General features: G+C 34.5%; 1 protein-coding gene and 1 long non-coding RNA gene across 5 annotated transcripts in view; one reads left to right on the top strand and one right to left on the bottom strand.

The window, feature by feature from the left end:
* Nucleotides 1-2,073: 2,073 nt before the first annotated feature.
* On the bottom strand, nucleotides 2,074-5,375 carry LOC141450846 (uncharacterized). Its single transcript, XR_012456351.1, has 3 exons — nucleotides 5,237-5,375; nucleotides 4,224-4,376; nucleotides 2,074-3,700 (listed from the first exon to the last, which is right to left on the bottom strand). It is a non-coding gene; the product is annotated as an uncharacterized lncRNA (long non-coding RNA).
* LOC141450842 (MICOS complex subunit Mic10-like) overlaps nucleotides 4,007-17,457 on the top strand; it is a 67,270-nt gene continuing 53,819 nt past the window's right edge. Inside the window, exons 1-2 of one of the 4 annotated variants that reach the window (XM_074121691.1) lie at nucleotides 4,007-4,164; nucleotides 4,658-5,119. The gene's annotated coding sequence lies outside the window, so the exon portion shown is untranslated. Of the gene's footprint in view, nucleotides 4,165-4,331; nucleotides 4,473-4,641; nucleotides 5,120-17,457 lie in introns of those variants that run through there. The other 3 variants (XM_074121687.1, XM_074121688.1, XM_074121689.1) reach the window with 3 other exon arrangements.

The raw sequence follows: 17,457 nt of genomic DNA, 5'->3' as shown, positions 1-17,457 counted from the left end.
GATCGGTACAAACATCAGGTCGAAAGGAACTACTGTTTTTTTGTTCTTGAGCATTGTTAATATCATCTTATGGCCGTGCAACGTTCTATTCTGTTGCTCATGGGGCGTTATAGCCGGATCACATCCACGGAGGCTTTGCAGGTGCTCACGGGGTGCTTGCCATTGGACTTGGAGGTGGTAAGGGCCGCGGTGAGATTTGGTTTGCGAAGGGCCTAGAGGTGCGTGTCCCCATGTTAAGAGCCTTACGATTGTCGGTGGCTGATATGACCGAAGATTACCGGTTATGGTTTAGGGAAAGAATGTATGGCGAAGTGGAAGAGGAATTGAATCGGGAATGGAGGAATAGGTGGCGAGCGTCAACTAAGGGAAGAACAACCTTTAGTTTCGTCCCCGACGCTGCTGGAGGTAGGCGGCTGGTTTCCACTGAGATGCCATATGCAGTTGCACGATTGGTCACGGGACACGGTATGTTGCGCGCCAAATTGTTCGAAATGGGCTTAGCAACGGACCCATATTGCGCTTGTGGAGACCCAGAGACAGCGGAGCACATTATTATGCAATGCGATCTTTATGATGATTTGCGCTGTATTATGTGGCGGAGGGTGGGATTTCCGTTCTGTGTAGCTGGAGACGTTTTCCCCTTGTTACTGGAGAACGCGTCTGCGTATGTGGCTTTCCGCGAATTCGCGCAGGCGGCCTTTGAGAGGCGGATGACCTCGGTGGTTGGTAGATGAAGTAGATCTGGTTGGTTGGCTGGAGGCTGTTGTTGGGAGTTTGATTTGGTGCGTGTTTTTCGGGTTTGTGTTGGGTGTGTGCGAGTGTGTGTGTGATTTTATTTGTTTTATTTAATTATAATTGTGTGATTGTTGTTGATGATTTGTTGTTGATGTTGTGTTGTGTTGTTGTGATTGTCAGTGCCTGTTGGCTTTGTTGCTTTGTTGGCCGGGACTTGTGTTTGTTTTTGTGGTCGTTTGGTTGAACGGAGGAGTGTGTACGTGGGGCGGGTATGAGCTAGCGCTCGGGGACCGCCCCTTAAGAAAAAAAAAATTGTTAATATCAATGATTAGTAATAATATTAGTTACAAAATGGTTCTTGTAACTCTGGATGATGATGTGTTAACATTGGTATTTATTCCAAGAGATAACTTTTAATTTTTAGATGATAAATATCAAATGTCAAAACGTTGTATAAAACTGCATAACTTATAGACATCTAATTTAAATTCAATACAACATAACCGCTATGAAACTTAAGCTAAGAAAGCAATAAATGTAAGTAATACAAATAACTCTTCATATATAACATATAAGTAAATTCTTATAATAAAATAATACTGATTTTAGATTGTGTTGGAGTCAAGAGATTAATAAAAAAATCTTTTGCACTAAGTACTTTTTAATGATGAGAATTGAAAAGACAGAACTTTTCGAAGCACAGTCAGGGGTAATGAGTTCTCACACAGTGCTTTAAATACAGACAGACTTCGTCCCATATTAAATCTACCTTCAGTAAGTGTGGAATAAGTAACCCTCTCTCATTTCATGCATTTCCATGAATGAGCTAAAGTGAAACGCTTATAAATTCTGTTAATCAACAACTCATACATAATAATAATCTTAAGGCGAAGGAAATAATATTGAAAACTATATAATACGAGTATATGCAGTTTGTGACTTTAAACTACTTAGATAGTGCTAAAAGAATTGCTAGAAAATTCTATTTAAAGTAATAGATGCTTTATAGATGTAATGAGAAAAATTCAATTACAAGAAGGGTAATACAAAATTTACAGAGAATGGAAAATAAAAAAAAAGTGATAATTCCTTTAAAACAAAATTTAGGACGCCGATTCCTTTATATTATATAAAAGGTGAAACGAAGTTACTTAAGGCAAAAGAGAGAAAAAGTTTCAATTTAGAATATGGATTCTGTAAGTACATATATAAGATAAATTTCAGTCGAATTCAGTTTTTAATGAAAAAACATTTTCTTTCTGAAAATATTGTAGACTGAATATGAAAATGGTTGTTTAAAACGTACATATATAAAGTATATAAAGAATAAATTAAAGATTTTCTGAACTAAAAATGATTGTTTATTGCTACATAAAATGTTTAATATTTTATTAAATGAATTGTTAGAAAATTCAGAAAATAAAATTTGAAAAACACCTACATAGTATGTGCAAACTGAGATAATAGTAGAGGGGGGGAAAGTTCTGGGTAAAAGTTTTACTATCGCAAGTTTCCAATTTCTCACTTATTGTCAAAGTTTAGTCAACCAATAAACAGAAACTTATTCTTAACTTTAACTTAAAACGTTTACTATATAAGTTTTAGGTTAAAGAAAATTCAATTTTGCTGGAAAAGCCTAGATTACCTTCGATGTTTGAATGTAAACCAATCAATTTGTACGTCAAAGAAGATACTTACTGGCAAACAGTATCACAATTGTTAGCTTTACTAGTACTTAGGTCCCACAATTTTTCTAGGAAGAATGGAAAAAGTTCCATCAATGAAGGACGTACAATATAGAGGGGTTATCATCAGATGACAGTGAAAGTGCAGGCAAAAGAGGAGACAAACGGACTTTCTAACAAAGGGGAAATCAGATCCTCCTCTCTCTCCTCTCTTAGATCCGCACCTGCTGTAGGTATGCCTCTAGATACATGCCAGACTAACTTTCATAAGGTGATTCTGTGCCTTCAAGGACACCCACTAAGACTCCTGGTTAGATAAAATTTAATAGTCAATGTGTTTTATGGGGATTCTTTAAACTAAAGGTCTCACACTAACACCATTCAATAGATTTTGAGAGATTGAAAGGAAAGTCGAAGATGATTCTCTTTTTATCAAGTGTAAAACTCAAAAACTAATAGGAAATTTGTAGAGAGAAATAGTGTTTACACAAACTATGTGGCTTATAAAACGAAGAAGATGAATTAAATAACATACAAGCTTATTGTAATTTTAGATCCAGTTCTGATTTGTGTTTTAAAGAATTTTTATCATTAAAATCTTCAATACATTCAATTACTACACTTGAAACATTGTAATCCCCATAACTGAAGATATACTCTACAATTATCACGTAAACTCTCTTCAGAAATTATTATTTAATCAATTATATCCAAATATTCAATATCTTAAATATTCATTAAAAATATGAATTTGAATTCAAACAATAAATACTACTTACCATGAACAAAAATTTTATCTGAATCTTACAAAGATTTCATACACTTTCATGATTACTAATGTAAACTAATGATAACAATTAAAAAAATTTTAAAACATCCAAAATTATGGAAATTCCATACAATTCAATGAAGTAGTACTTGAATAATGACGTCATCACTAATGTACATAGAAGCAGTACCTTAAAATAATAATTGTAATACAATAACAACTTAATGTAATATTGATATAATGTAATTAAAATTATATATTAATGATGTAATGTAATAATAATAATACTATAAATAGATAATAAAATATAACAATATACTTATGATTGATAAATAAAAAAAAAAAAAATTTAAACTAAATATATTTAAAAAAAGCAGATAAACATTTGAATGATTACAATTTTGTCCAAAATTTTGGGAAAAAAAATCACAATTTTTTGAAAGTAAATATCCCTGGATGCATCCCTGCAGATTGGTCCAGTTTTTACTTGTGTGACGATGACTTCTGTGACCTGTGTGTAAATTTTTGTAAAATTATTCAAATAAAAATCTGAGGTAATTCAAATCATATAAGTTATAATTTACATTAAAGAAAGCTAAAAATATCAAAAGTTTCAAAAACCATGAAATTTAATATTGGACTATTTACGATAATTAAAAAATGGGGCACTCAGGATATTTAAAACCAATATGGAGAATTAATCCGTATTAGAATATTCTAACAATTTTTAAAAGATTTAATGCGATTTTATTTTATTCATTATTACCATCACTTGATTTAGGAAACTTTAAATATTTGTTGGATATCAAATTATTAACACAAAAATATCAAGGTTGCATAGTAAAGTATTCTAAAAAAAACTGACTTACTTATGAAATTTGTTTAAAGAGAAATTGACTTTAAAGTAGTATTTTTTCTTTTATCGACTTTTCTAATTTATTCAGAGAATCATCAAGATATGTTTCACAACATAATGTAACTATTAATTTGATATGATTCACTAGTGAATACAAATTATATATTATCTAACTTACCTGCTTATTTGAAAGTCTTATAGACTTCTCTTGGCAGTGAATTTTCTCTCAATGATTTCGCCTTTTTCTTTCTTCAGTCAGCATAAATAATGAGCTATTAGAAGCTCGAAAATGTTCAAAGCGGTGCTTTCTTTATTAAATTGAGTGAAATCTCTGCAAAATATAAAAAAAAACAATCTTGTAAAACACTTTCTATTAAAGCTTTTTAAAGCTTCTTTCTCTACAAACATATCAAGAAGCTCTTTCCAAGTAAGTAGCCTACATTGAATACATGATAACCAACAAATATTTCCAACTAAAACGTATCTTATCTATAAATTTTCTTTAAATTTAGTTTTTGGCTTAAAACTATCTTCTGGAATGTAATTTTTTCTCCCAACTTAATGATTTTCCACGGATGCAACAATAATAATTGTAGTTATTCTACATTTCAGATACCTATTTTGAAGTGTTTCGTGACTGTGCTGTGATCAGTGCCAGTAAGTTTGTGATCATGCAGGGTCTTGATCATGGGCGTCGTCAGGAAGTTGCTGGTGTGGGCAGCTATACCGTCCTCGAATTCTAGATAGACTAATAATGAAAAATAAAAGGAACGTGGGAAACTTACAACGGGCGCAAAACTAAAAATCTCTTTCTATATTGAAGGAAGTAAGTTGTGCTAGTCTCGTACAAAATCATCTCTGCGAGTACACACACGTACGGCCCCTTTGCTTAGACATATCTAAACTGCTTGCCCAAATAATTAGGAAACAGAATCATTATTTTCATTTACATTACAAATTTTCCATAACCGTTCTTCCCTGTAAGCTCTATTCCACAACATTTAAGCTGCCCGGCATAGCTTTGAAGCTGGCGATGCCCATGTGTCTCAGGACTTAACTTCACTAACACAAAAGGTAAGACAAATCCTACTTACTCTTCAGTATTTGTAAATTAAACTTTAACGTTTTCATACAATGAAAAATTTCAGCAATTCGTTAAAGTAAAACAATTTATTTGCAATTGTTACTCGCCTGCTATTACTTTACTTCAGAAAACCCTTGTTATTTACTGGATGTTGAACTCAGAAACATTACACTTCACATTATATTGTTAACACAATTACGAAACTGCATTGCAAGTTGTTAACCTCAAATTACCTTTTATTTATCAGACATCCGTTACCAAAAGCGTGGTTGTTGTTAAATATCCCCACTATAACAGGGCAAGAGAAAGGGATTAATCGGAATATCTTGAAGTGTATCATACTAGTGCCCTATCTAGGAACGGGCTCAGTAACCACTTAAGAACAAAGTACAATTAAAAAATCATTTGCCATTTTTAGTTTAAAATATCTGTTACTGCCTGTAAATCATCTTTTCATTAAACAGCTAATGAATATTTTTGAGAAATATTATTGCTATTTTTTAATCTACCAAATAAGTTATTTAATCAAGTACTGCTGAATTAAAAAAATATATCTAATTAAAATAATACATTGACAAACTCTTAGCAAATTATTGATTAATTTTTTTCTTTGATCGCCTTAAAATAAGTCATTGATAAGCTTTGAAAATTGTTAAAAATTAATCTTATGCTGATTGTAAGAAAATTTCTGCAAGGAAAGCTTACACAGTTCTAATTTAAACACTTTCAACTTACAAATCCACGAATTCGATGTAATGTTTCAAATTATATCTTTGTTCTTAAAATTCTCTTAAATAATATTCTTACCCAGAAAAATGTTTCAAGTAAAAAATGACAGCTGTTAAAATAAGCAGTTGGAAAGCTGTTAAAAACAGTTTTAGTGAACATTTTTAAAAATACAGAAAACTATCTTAGTAAAGCTTTTCGGGTGTACCAATCTCTTTCAAATTTGTATTATAGGCTTGGATTACCCTAAAGCATAATACCTGTGCCACAGATGGGCCTCTATTCTTTCCAATAGATTCTAGCTCTCATCCGATTCTCGCTGTCTTCCAGGTTTCATTTGAGCTGCCAGTCATTTGCTAATTGCCTTTATCATCTGTGCTTAATTTATCGATCATCAGCATTGCACAAAACGCCAAGGACTCTGTAGACTCTTCAAGTTTACACTATTGAAACTGTGTACCTGTCGAATTATCTTCATGTTTAACAAGTAGCTCACCTCTAATTCTAGAAATAGATACTTGTTAATATTAAATAGTCGTGAAAAAGTACATTATACTGAATTGCTACACCGCTACAGTTTTCTGGGAAGTCTCATGAATTATTATTATTATTTTTTTTTTTAAAGGAAAATATTTCAAGTGAAAGTAATAGCCTTCATATGAGCAAAAAGTGTAAAAATAGCCACGATAGCCGAGCGGTTAGAGGCGAGACCTGCAAAGCTAATATGTATTGTGGTACTGGGTTCGATTCCCCGGTATTAGGGCTTGGATTTTATTTAATGGTTCATAAAAGAAATCTACAGTAAAGTATGTTTGCTAGTCGTCTCCGTCCACGACACCTAATTGGTAGTTGGACGTTAAGCCCCGCCTGAAAAAATAGGCGATTACTTTACTTTACTTTGGGTCTGATGTAGTCGAACCTAAACCAAATATAAAATTTGAACACTTAAGAATGTTCGTTTATGAGATAGGCTTACCATATTCAGTATAAGACTGGCCAACTATAAGACAATTTTAGAAATAGATGCCTGTTAATATGAAGTAGTCGTGAAGAAGTACATTATACTGAATAGTTACAGTTACAGTTTTTCTAGGAAGATTCATGAATTATTATTATTTTTTAAAGTAAAATATTTCAAGTAAAAGTAAAGGCCTTCATATGAGCAAAAAATGTAAAAATAGCAGAAAATCTTGGGGATATTTTTGAGGAAAAGAACGAAAATCTGCAAAAAAAAAATATCTCTTAAAATAGTGCTTTTAATATAATTGAGTTACATTTTAGTCGATACACGTAGTTTCAGAAGCGATAGTTGGAATACTACGGTTTAGTTTTTCTTTAATTTAGTATTTTTCTAATCAAGGGCCTCAAAACTATATTTCCTACTTAAACTCATTTTAAAAATTTTCTCACTTCCTGTGACACTAGCGTGACATTTCTTCGTAGTGAGAGAAAAAGTGAATAATAAAAAGTTTGGTAATTATAATTTAGCAATTGGCGAAAATTAAACTAAGAACTCTCTTGACTTATTAATAAAACGGCTAGGGTAATAAATTTTGTACGACCTTTTGGTATTAAATAAATTTATTAAATAAATTTTGAATTGTAAATAAATTTTATATGAAGACGCCCACTTACAAATATTCTTCGCACTGCATAGCCATACATAAATAATGTAACATCTCAACATGGAAACGGAATTGAAATGTATAACGTATGCTCTCTCTCATTTTCTTTCTTTTTTTTAAACAAAAAGTGTGGAAACAAACAAAGAAAAACAAATTGAGAGAAATTCTTTGTAAATTTTGTTACAAGTTTTGTAACTCATATATATTGTAGATACAAGGTATAGTGTTTCCTCTTGGAAGAAACAAAGAAAGTGTAGGTAGTGTGCGACAAAAAAAAAAAAAAGAAGTAGCGGCCGGCTATAAGGAGAACAGTTACTAAGTGACAGACGAGATGTGACAGCATCTTTGTCAGCTAAGAAAGTGATCCATCCGAAGAGAAAGGAGCCGACAAACAGATTACAACCGAGGAAACAAGATACGGGAGTAAGAGTTGGCTTGCTCCTGCTATCGTCCTCTTCTAACCACTTTCCTTCTTCTGTGTCCTCTATTTCTTCTTCATCTGCTGCTGCTGCTTCTTCTTCTTCTTCACATCTCTTTTTTCCCCCCACTACTCCCTCACTAAGAAGACCCTCCTCTCCTGCCTGGACCTTCTCTCTCTGCATTCTCCTAGCTAGATCTCCATCGTGCCGAGAGTTTCATAGGCCACACCTACCCATTCTTTTCAAACAAATAAACACACCACCGGAGGAACAAAAAAAAAAAAGAGTGAAGGGATCTTATGGGGGAACCAGGGGGAAGAAAACCCCTCAGTGAGACGTGCCATGAATCCAACCAGGAAATAGCTAAGCCACAACTTTTTGTCACATCGACTTTTCTGACTTAAAAGACAAGGAAAGGGAGATATCAAAGCAGGAAACAAGAAACACACACAAACACACACACACAATTAAATCTAGAAAAGACAAGAAGGAAGTCAAACAAGATGAGTTTGGGGAAGGACTAGACAAGAAAAGAGAGGTGCTGGTATACATTTTTAAATCAAGAAAAATGTTTTCTTTTCCTTAGCATGACTGCCATCGCAACCAAGAAAAGTTAGTTTTCTCAAAAAAAAAGTTCCCTTCAAGATCAGTACTTTTTTTTCTTGAAACTTTATTTGATTTTGTAATATTTTACTATCTGACTAGAAGAAATAATATTAGGACAGGGTAAGAAATTAATAACAAGGTTTTAGCGAGAGGTATTACCTCAGTGGTTATCCAATTTGGAGAAGCCCAAGTTCGAATCCAGCTGCTGGCCCTTAGATTTTCACTTTCTAGGAGCTTTTTTCAGCTCTTTGTCCGGTTATTGTCAGTATTGTTTGTAACGAAACGACATAGAATAACTATATCCATAAAAACTTGTTTTACAACACAAATCTGATTTGAACTCACCCAAGACCTACTCTTTCTGCGTTTATCAGTAAATAGAATGAATATATTGGTTTCGTGACCGTAAATTGTTAAACTTAGGATGGATGATTTGCGAGGAATCGGTCAAATAAAACAACTCGTCTCTTTGCCAACGTTTCGACTAATATATTGTCCTCTTCAGGGCCTGGATATTACAAATACAAAACAATTTACGGAGTCAGTAACCTAGAAAAAACAGTAAAAATCAGTAATATAAAAATAAACAGTAAAATACAATAAATTTTTTATAATTATTGAAACTTACGTGGCTATGCGGGTTGGTTGAGTTACAGAAACTAAGAGCCAGAAATGGAAAATGAGAAATGGAGATTCTGATCTTAATTTATGGGCTGTGATACGATATGGGTTAACTTATTACAAAATATGATACGCTCCGACACTAATTAATGTACGAACGAATGACCAAAATACTCTACAATCTAGCGGAGTATATTAAATGCTATCAAAGTAAGGTGAGAGAACACAGGCTAAGATGGTTTGTGGGCACATGATGAGGATGGACACAAGCCGTATAGCTTTGACTCTGTTATGTGGCTAAGATGCCAGGGTCAAAGAGGCAGGGGCAGACAGCGCGCAAATCACGTGGGAAGGTATAGTGAGAGAGGATTTCAGAAAGAGGAACTTGGATTGGAGAAGAAATAGAAGTTTTGACTGAGGATAGGGGGATAGTTGGAAAGTTTTAGTGAAGGTGAACCTCGACACTGATAGGTAAACGAGGAATGATTAAGAAGAAGAAGAAGAAGACAAAGTATAGAGGAAAAGTTAGTTAATGGATATCTTGGCAAGCCTCAGTAGGCTAGCCACAGTCTTTCAGTGATAGTCTCGTCTTTTGTGCCAGACGAGGAATAATTAGTTTAAAAATGCTTGTCTTTCTGAAAAACCAAGCTGCTTACAGGCTGTTATATGAAGACTATCCGAGTATTGAATTTGGACTGAATATGGAATATTTCGACGAGAACTGGTAGCCATAATAAGGATTTCCTAGTTCGAATTGCTGGTAATTCGTTAAATTGGCGTCAGTTAGTGGTTACCCTTCTAACTGCTGGCTCCCTTCTTTTGAAGTTTCTTTTAATTTAGGCTAGTCTTCTTCAGAATATCTTGGAGGGTATGAGGTTGTTGATAGAGGGAGTTGGTCCCACTTTTCGTAGAAATTCCGTACAAAAAATTAAATAAAACTGAGTTTTTATCTTTACGTAACAACAAAATTGGTAGTGCACCATTACACGTGGCAACTAATTACTGAGTGCGTAAGCATGTAGAATTGGTAGTGCACCATTACACGTGGCAACTAATTACTGAGTGCGTAAGCATGTAGAATTGGTAGTGCACCATTACACGTGGCAACTAATTACTGAGTGCGTAAGCATGTAGAATTGGTAGTGCACCATTACACGTGGCAACTAATTACTGAGTGCGTAAGCATGTAGAATTGGTAGTGCACCATTACACGTGGCAACTAATTACTGAGTGCGTAAGCATGTAGAATTGGTAGTGCACCATTACACGTGGCAACTAATTACTGAGTGCGTAAGCATGTAGAATTGGTAGTGCACCATTACACGTGGCAACTAATTACTGAGTGCGTAAGCATGTAGAATTGGTAGTGCACCATTACACGTGGCAACTAATTACTGAGTGCGTAAGCATGTAGAATTGGTAGTGCACCATTACACGTGGCAACTAATTACTGAGTGCGTAAGCATGTAGAATTGGTAGTGCACCATTACACGTGGCAACTAATTACTGAGTGCGTAAGCATGTAGAATTGGTAGTGCCCCATTACACGTGGCAACTAATTACTGAGTGCGTAAGCATGTAGAGGCTACAACACCGGTTTTGCCCAAATTTGGCACATGTTTTCTGTAAGAAAGAACTAAAAACCATAAAAGATAGAAACTTGTTGGAAGAAAATAATTTTTGTGTGGGGGGCTCAAATGAGAGGTTTTAAGATAACAGACAATCGATATACTTTGATAATTCATTTGACTTTAACCGTTCGATTTTTAGCCACCCCTGTTTCTGAGCTGAGTATAAATTTCCTAAAGGATTTTGTGCAAAAAGGTAGATAGGTAAAGCAAGCCATTCAATCTTAGACAATCTTTCTCACAAGAAAAATCTATCTTGACTTATTGACGGAGGTCTCAAACTATCGAAACTGTGTAAACTCAATACTAAGGAAGTGAAAATTGCAACAACCTCTTTTACTAAAGTAAGGAAAAGTAAAATCTATATCGTGAATAAAATTTATTATAATTAATTAATATTAATTTATTATTTATTTATTACAAATTTATTTTAAATAAAGATAACTGATAAATGTACTTAAAAACACAATCATACATGCCATAATGCATCGTATTTATGGTATTATAACACAAATTGAAAAAAATATATTAATAGAAAATAAAATAGGTTACAAAAATGTAAACATCTGTGGTTATAGGGAGTAGTATCTGACGGTAGTTCTGTACTTGTGCCTCTATGTGCGCATAATATCCCAGAATATATGGTTATAAGTCTGGCCTAAAATAAGATTTATGTTCCGGTTTAGAATATATTCCAGGGTGATTTAGGTGTCCAATCCAGGGAACATCTTACCTTCGTACATACCTACCTATATACGTGTACATGGATTTTTGTTACTTATACAATTAATAGTTCAGCTTTACTTATTTTACAATCATTTGCACTTATTTATTTTTGATTTTCCTTGGATCTTCAACAAACAAGTTTTGAGTTAATATTAAAAAGAATTCCCTCCAGTTGTGAGGGAAGTTTCCCTGTTTTCACCCAATCTGGTCAGGTGGCCAGCCTTCCCTGATGATCTTGTCTACATCTTCCTTATAAATATTTTGATACAATTCCCTAGTTTCTTCTCATTCGTGACCTCTTACTTACGTTTTACTAGACAGGATATTTTATCAAAATGTTTCCTTACAAAAACAATTACGTCCCTTGCTTCTATCCTGATAAGGCCTGCTCTGGGCAAGACGTAACGACTGGACTGGTCGAGTGCTTTATGCCATTCTAATTCTATTATTATTATGATTGTTATTAATTTTTATTGGAACTCGAGGGAGTATCCCGTTACACAGGCATTGCAACCAGAATGCCTCATTATCTTGACCCCTTGTAGCCCTAGTAGCACGAACCTCGTCCTGTTACAAGTCCCTAAAATTCACCCACTTTACGAATTGATCTTCTGTGATCTGAACTTGCTTGATATTTCTTGCCGCTGTAATCGCAATGCTAGCAAAGTCTGATCACTTTCCTCCAGTCTGGACAAGGGCTCTAGGACCAGTTCACTATGACGAGAATAAGGCTTATTGTATCGATTCTTTGGAGGACAAATGTTGGCCCTTTTACGAGGACCAGGGAATTCCACCAGTTGATTTTGACGATATTGTCTGCTCTGGTCTACAAGTGCTTCAAAACGCATATCAGTGATTGTAGAGTAATCTGATAAGATTTAGTGATTATGAAGGTGAACTTGTAAAAGGCAGATCTTCAACTCGAAAAGTAGCGAATAGCTACTTTTTAACTGCGGAAAAAAATTGGTAAAAACTAAGTTCGTGCTCTCACTTAGTAGCGGGACATTAAGCCGCTCCTGAAAAATAGGCGATTACTTTACTTTAAAAAGACGCGAACAAGTGGTGCATCGGAAGTACTAGAAAACTGCATCCCATCTCCTTGATGTGTAAACTAAGCGCATTATTCGTTTAGAAGAGTTGTTCCGGTTTCTTCCCTACATCATATGAAGAAGTTTAATTCCGAATTTGAAGAAACGGAAATCCGTAACCTTAACTCTTCGGACTTGAAGCATCGGGCCAGCTCTTTGACCATCACGAAAAAAAAATCTATATTGAAATTAAAAATTACAAAATTTAAAATTGAATATAACAGAGAGGGGAGGAATTACTCAGTGGTTAGCGTACTGAATTTCCACACGGAGCTCCCTGATTTGAATCCAGCTGCTAGCCCCTAGATTTTCTCTTCCTATGAGCTTCTTACAACTCACTGTCCGTTGTTTGTCTGTAACTTAAGAAGATCGTCTGAGAGCGGAAGTGCCCTGAAAATGGCTCCAGGCGCCAATGACCTCAGATGTTCAAGCGCCATAAATTTTAAAATATATTTAATAGAGAAATTAATATTATTTAAAGTTTAAATAAATAATTACTTTGGCGAAAGCCAATTTTTTATTAAAGCCTTAATTGGTGATAAATAAATAATCAAATGGAACAATTTTCATTCAGAAACGGAAAGCCAATTAAATTAAATGTTTTTGTTGGCAATAATGGCCAGATTGGGGGCAGGGCAGGCTCAACAGAAATTGATAGAGTTAGTTCTAGAGGCCCAGGACGTGATCTACTATCAAACCAATTTAACTACGTATCTCAGACTCCAGTCTTATTATTCACAAGATCAATTAACCCCTTACCCACTAACTGAATCTTCTCTATCCTCGATTAAGGAAAAAAATAATTAAATTTCATTTTTAATCAGAGAAAACGTCTATTACAGTAACCGAATAAAGAAGAGTGAGCTGTGTGTTAGGGTAGTTGGAAATAAGAGAAAGAAGATTAACCAGGAGTCTGGTTTGGCATAAGTAGAAATAATGGCAATGTCCACCAGATTTAGAACTAACTTCCTGTGTCTCTCTCTCTACCTCCACCGCCTCCTCGTTCATCTACACCCACACACACACACACACACACACACACACACACACACACACACACACACACACACACACACACACACACACACACACACACACACACACACACACACACACACACACACACACACACACACACACACACACACACACACACACACACACACACACACACACACACACACACACACACACACACACACACACACACACACACACACACACAGAAACCTTCATCCGCTTTAATTTTATTGCCGGCAATAGTCTAGACAGAAGCTGCAGATAGCATGGTAGTCGTTAACTCAACCATTCATTGCCACAAACTATAGAAACTTTTTTACTTACGTCATCAACTCTAAAAGCCGTGGAAAACACATGTATTTAATTAGTTGCATGCATTGATCGTTAAAAAAAAAAACTGCATGAAAATGCCTAAAGTTGATAAAAATACAACTTTGCCTATTTTTTCTCTTTTTCCTACAAAAGTTGTTTTTTTTTTGCCTTTTTTTTTGGCATTGGCTTCCGCCATTCAGCCAGCATCGTCTAGGTGCTTATCATTAGAATATCACCGAATTGCTGAAGCACGTGGGGTTGATTCTGTCTGTTTTGTGGTATTTGTGGCCTGTATAACTGAAAAACGAAACATCGTTAAGATGAAATCAGCCAACTGCAAGTGCCGTTTTACTTGGAAAGGTTCATAAGATAGTTTTTAACGATTTTTTTTTTAAAGGAAAATTGTTCCAATGGTTTTCTTTAAAATTTGATACCTTATTTTTCTTTTTAGGCAGCTTGTATCCTGTGCAGGATTCGTTTGGTGTGGAGATGTAAGACTCTCGACTTAAGTGTGATTAGATAGGTCATAAAACATATACAATATTTGTTTTTGAAACGTCTAAAAAAAGAAGAATATCAGTGATCTCCGGAAATGCGATTAACCGATAGGAAGTTGCTCTAGGACCAAACTTCTGTAGGCCAGCCGTTCGTTGAATACCCAAAATTGAATATCTGCACGATTACAATACTTCCTATTACTCGTAGATATGATAGTTTTGGTCTTCAACCGAAGTTAACTGATGATTTTGGGGAATATTGAGGTGCAGGTCAATAAATTCACAGATAAATTTCTTTTACTTCATCCCAACGTTTCGGTAAAAATACTTCACCTTCTTCAGGGTATTGTAAAATTTGTGGAATTTAATGTTTTTTGATTTTTTTTTTTTTTTTGGCATTGGCTTCCGCCATACAGCCAGCATCGTCTAGGTGCTTATCACTAGAATATCACTCACTCTCCATTCTTACTTATAAATACATTCGCTTCACACTTTCATCCCTCTACTATACATACCACTATTTACATATAAACTAACAACTAATGGATGGATCAGTACTCTGTGCTCCTGACATCCTTATAGCTTAACCGAAATTAAAATCATGTAATCCTTCTCTAATCATTTTCTTGCATTCATTCTAATCGGCTATAACTTTTAAATACATTCATATTTCATTGCTAGCTCTGCTACAGATTTAAGCACATAGATATTGGTGGAGAATATTATGTCCTCGTAGCGAAATGGTGCATCTAAATACCTGTATAAGTCGTCAAACATTCGTTTCCTTTTACTGCACAACGTGGACGTATCATTATGTTTAAAATCCTATAAAAGATAAAATTCTCTTGTTTCTTTTTTGGCAAATTTTCTGTTAAATAATGAGCATAACCTCGTTTATAACTGATTTTTCGAAGAAGAAGGGAGCAACAACGCAGATTTAATAATTTTTGATCATCAGTACCTAATTTAAAGACAAATTTTGGATTTTTTTTAAAAGAATTCATTCGCCGGAATTTGTAAAGTCGTTCCAATTCTGACCAAACTTTCAATTCAGGTATTTTTGGCGGAACCTAAACGTAATGTCTAATTTGAACTATTGTAATTATATATAGAGAGAGACTAATATTGTAAATACCACTCTTCCTTATTCAGAGGGCCAACAAAATGTGCATTTCCGGTACAAATTAAAATTACAGGAAGTAATTCACTGAAAACATGTGATAGCTTTAACAATAGATATTTCAAAATAATTACAAAGTGTTGATTAATCAATTTCAAATGTAAAATTACAGGTATTTCCTCTTATTTAGTGTTGGTCATCTAATTTCAATTAAATTAAAACATTTTATTGAATTTTCAAACAATGTTGGGGGGACAAAATAGAATTTGCGATTAATTTGTGATTGAATGAACTAATTGAACCGTTTAGGATGAATGGAATTGGTTAAATTCAGAATAAAAGGCAACTGGTATTAATGAATGAGCTTTGTGAGGATTGATAAAAAAGAGATGAACTCAAATTGAAACTGCGCTTTGCGGCTACGATGATTCTATGGGGCAAGTGGGGGGTTCTCATTGTGACAGATAACACTGTCCATTACGGAATAGTTAGCTGAGAGAAGCTCCTAGGAAATCCTAAGGACTACCAGCTAGATTCGATTCCCGGGAACTCCGCTAAACACAGAGCTAATCCCTTACCTTTGAAGGTTCTTAATTTCATGACGAACATGTTTGCAACATATCTACTCGTTATAATAATCTCAGTCACTATCTAACTTTTTTTTGTAAATATTCAATTCCTTTTCACATCAGTTTTATTATTATTTAAAGTCTTTGTTTATAAATGTTACACAGATAAAAAAATAAAATAATCACCTCTAAAGACATCAACCATGGACTAGACCGACGGTGGCGTCGTAAAAAAAGATCCCATTGAAATAAAGAAAATATACTCCAAGATAACGGAATAAAAACTGAACTATAAGCTGTATTAATACAATATTAATTTAAATAATTTAAATTAAATTCTTACATAAATAAGACATCAAATCGTACGATAAACCCTAAAAATAGTTTAGAACATGAACATACGTGGGCGCCACGGTAGCCGAGCGGTTAGAGGCGAGTCCTGCAAGGCTAATATGTATTGTTGGATAGTGGGTTCGATTCCCGGTCTAGGCCTTGGATTTTATTTAATGGTTAATAAAAGAAATTTACAGTAAAGTATGTTTGCTAGTAGCCTCCGTCCACGATACCTAATTGGTAGTTGGACGTAAAGCCTGCCTGGGGGAAAAAAAATTACTCGCGCTATACAGAGTGTTCTATTAAATTAGAACATTTTCTCTATGCATTTTTTTTTCTTTTTTAGCAGAGTGCTCGCTAATTGAAAAAGTAGGGATAAAAATATAATTCCCAGAATAAGGAAGCCATAAAAAAAGACTTCATGAAGCCGTACAAAGTTAGACAAACGAATTTTCATTTTCTCTCAAACTGATACTACCTGCCGAAGACAGACCTTCATGTCCATGGCTTCAGCAGCCACATCAATTCATTCAAGAGAGGCAATCTCTCGTACACTTCTTTTTTCTTTTTTTAACAAGGGGTATCGAATCTTTTCCTTCCATTACTGCGGCCACTATTCGCCTAATAAGCCCGCACAATTCACAGAAATGAACCAATTTGCTAGCAACAAAAGAAGGAGTATGTGGAAAAGAATGAAAAGAACCATTCATTTTGAGTCAGAGTTTAGAATGAATTGTAAACGAAATTTTTAAACAAGAAGAAAAACTTCAGAAGTTTTGTCATTTTTAATCTTATCTGATAATTATTTTATCATTTTCTCTGGCCTGATTTGAAACACATAAGATTTCGAGTCATAATTACAGAGCTTCTTCTACTTCTTTGGCGAGGGAAAGGTGTCGGCTTCACGTCTTTCTACGGGATAGTGTGCCTGGATAGTGGATATGTTCTGCTCCATGAAGTGGTTGCTTCTGAATAACTGGCTCTACATTCCTCAGGATGTTTCTCCCAGTGAGCTAGGAAGAAGTGTTCTAGGTTTGG

The sequence above is a fragment of the Rhodnius prolixus genome, unplaced genomic scaffold (assembly GCF_049639745.1).
Source record: "Rhodnius prolixus isolate KJV_2025 unplaced genomic scaffold, Rpr scaffold_8, whole genome shotgun sequence".
Lineage (NCBI taxonomy): Eukaryota > Metazoa > Arthropoda > Insecta > Hemiptera > Reduviidae > Rhodnius > Rhodnius prolixus.
The sequence above is the reverse complement of the archived record's forward strand: the minus strand, read 5'-3'. Positions and strand labels throughout refer to the sequence as shown.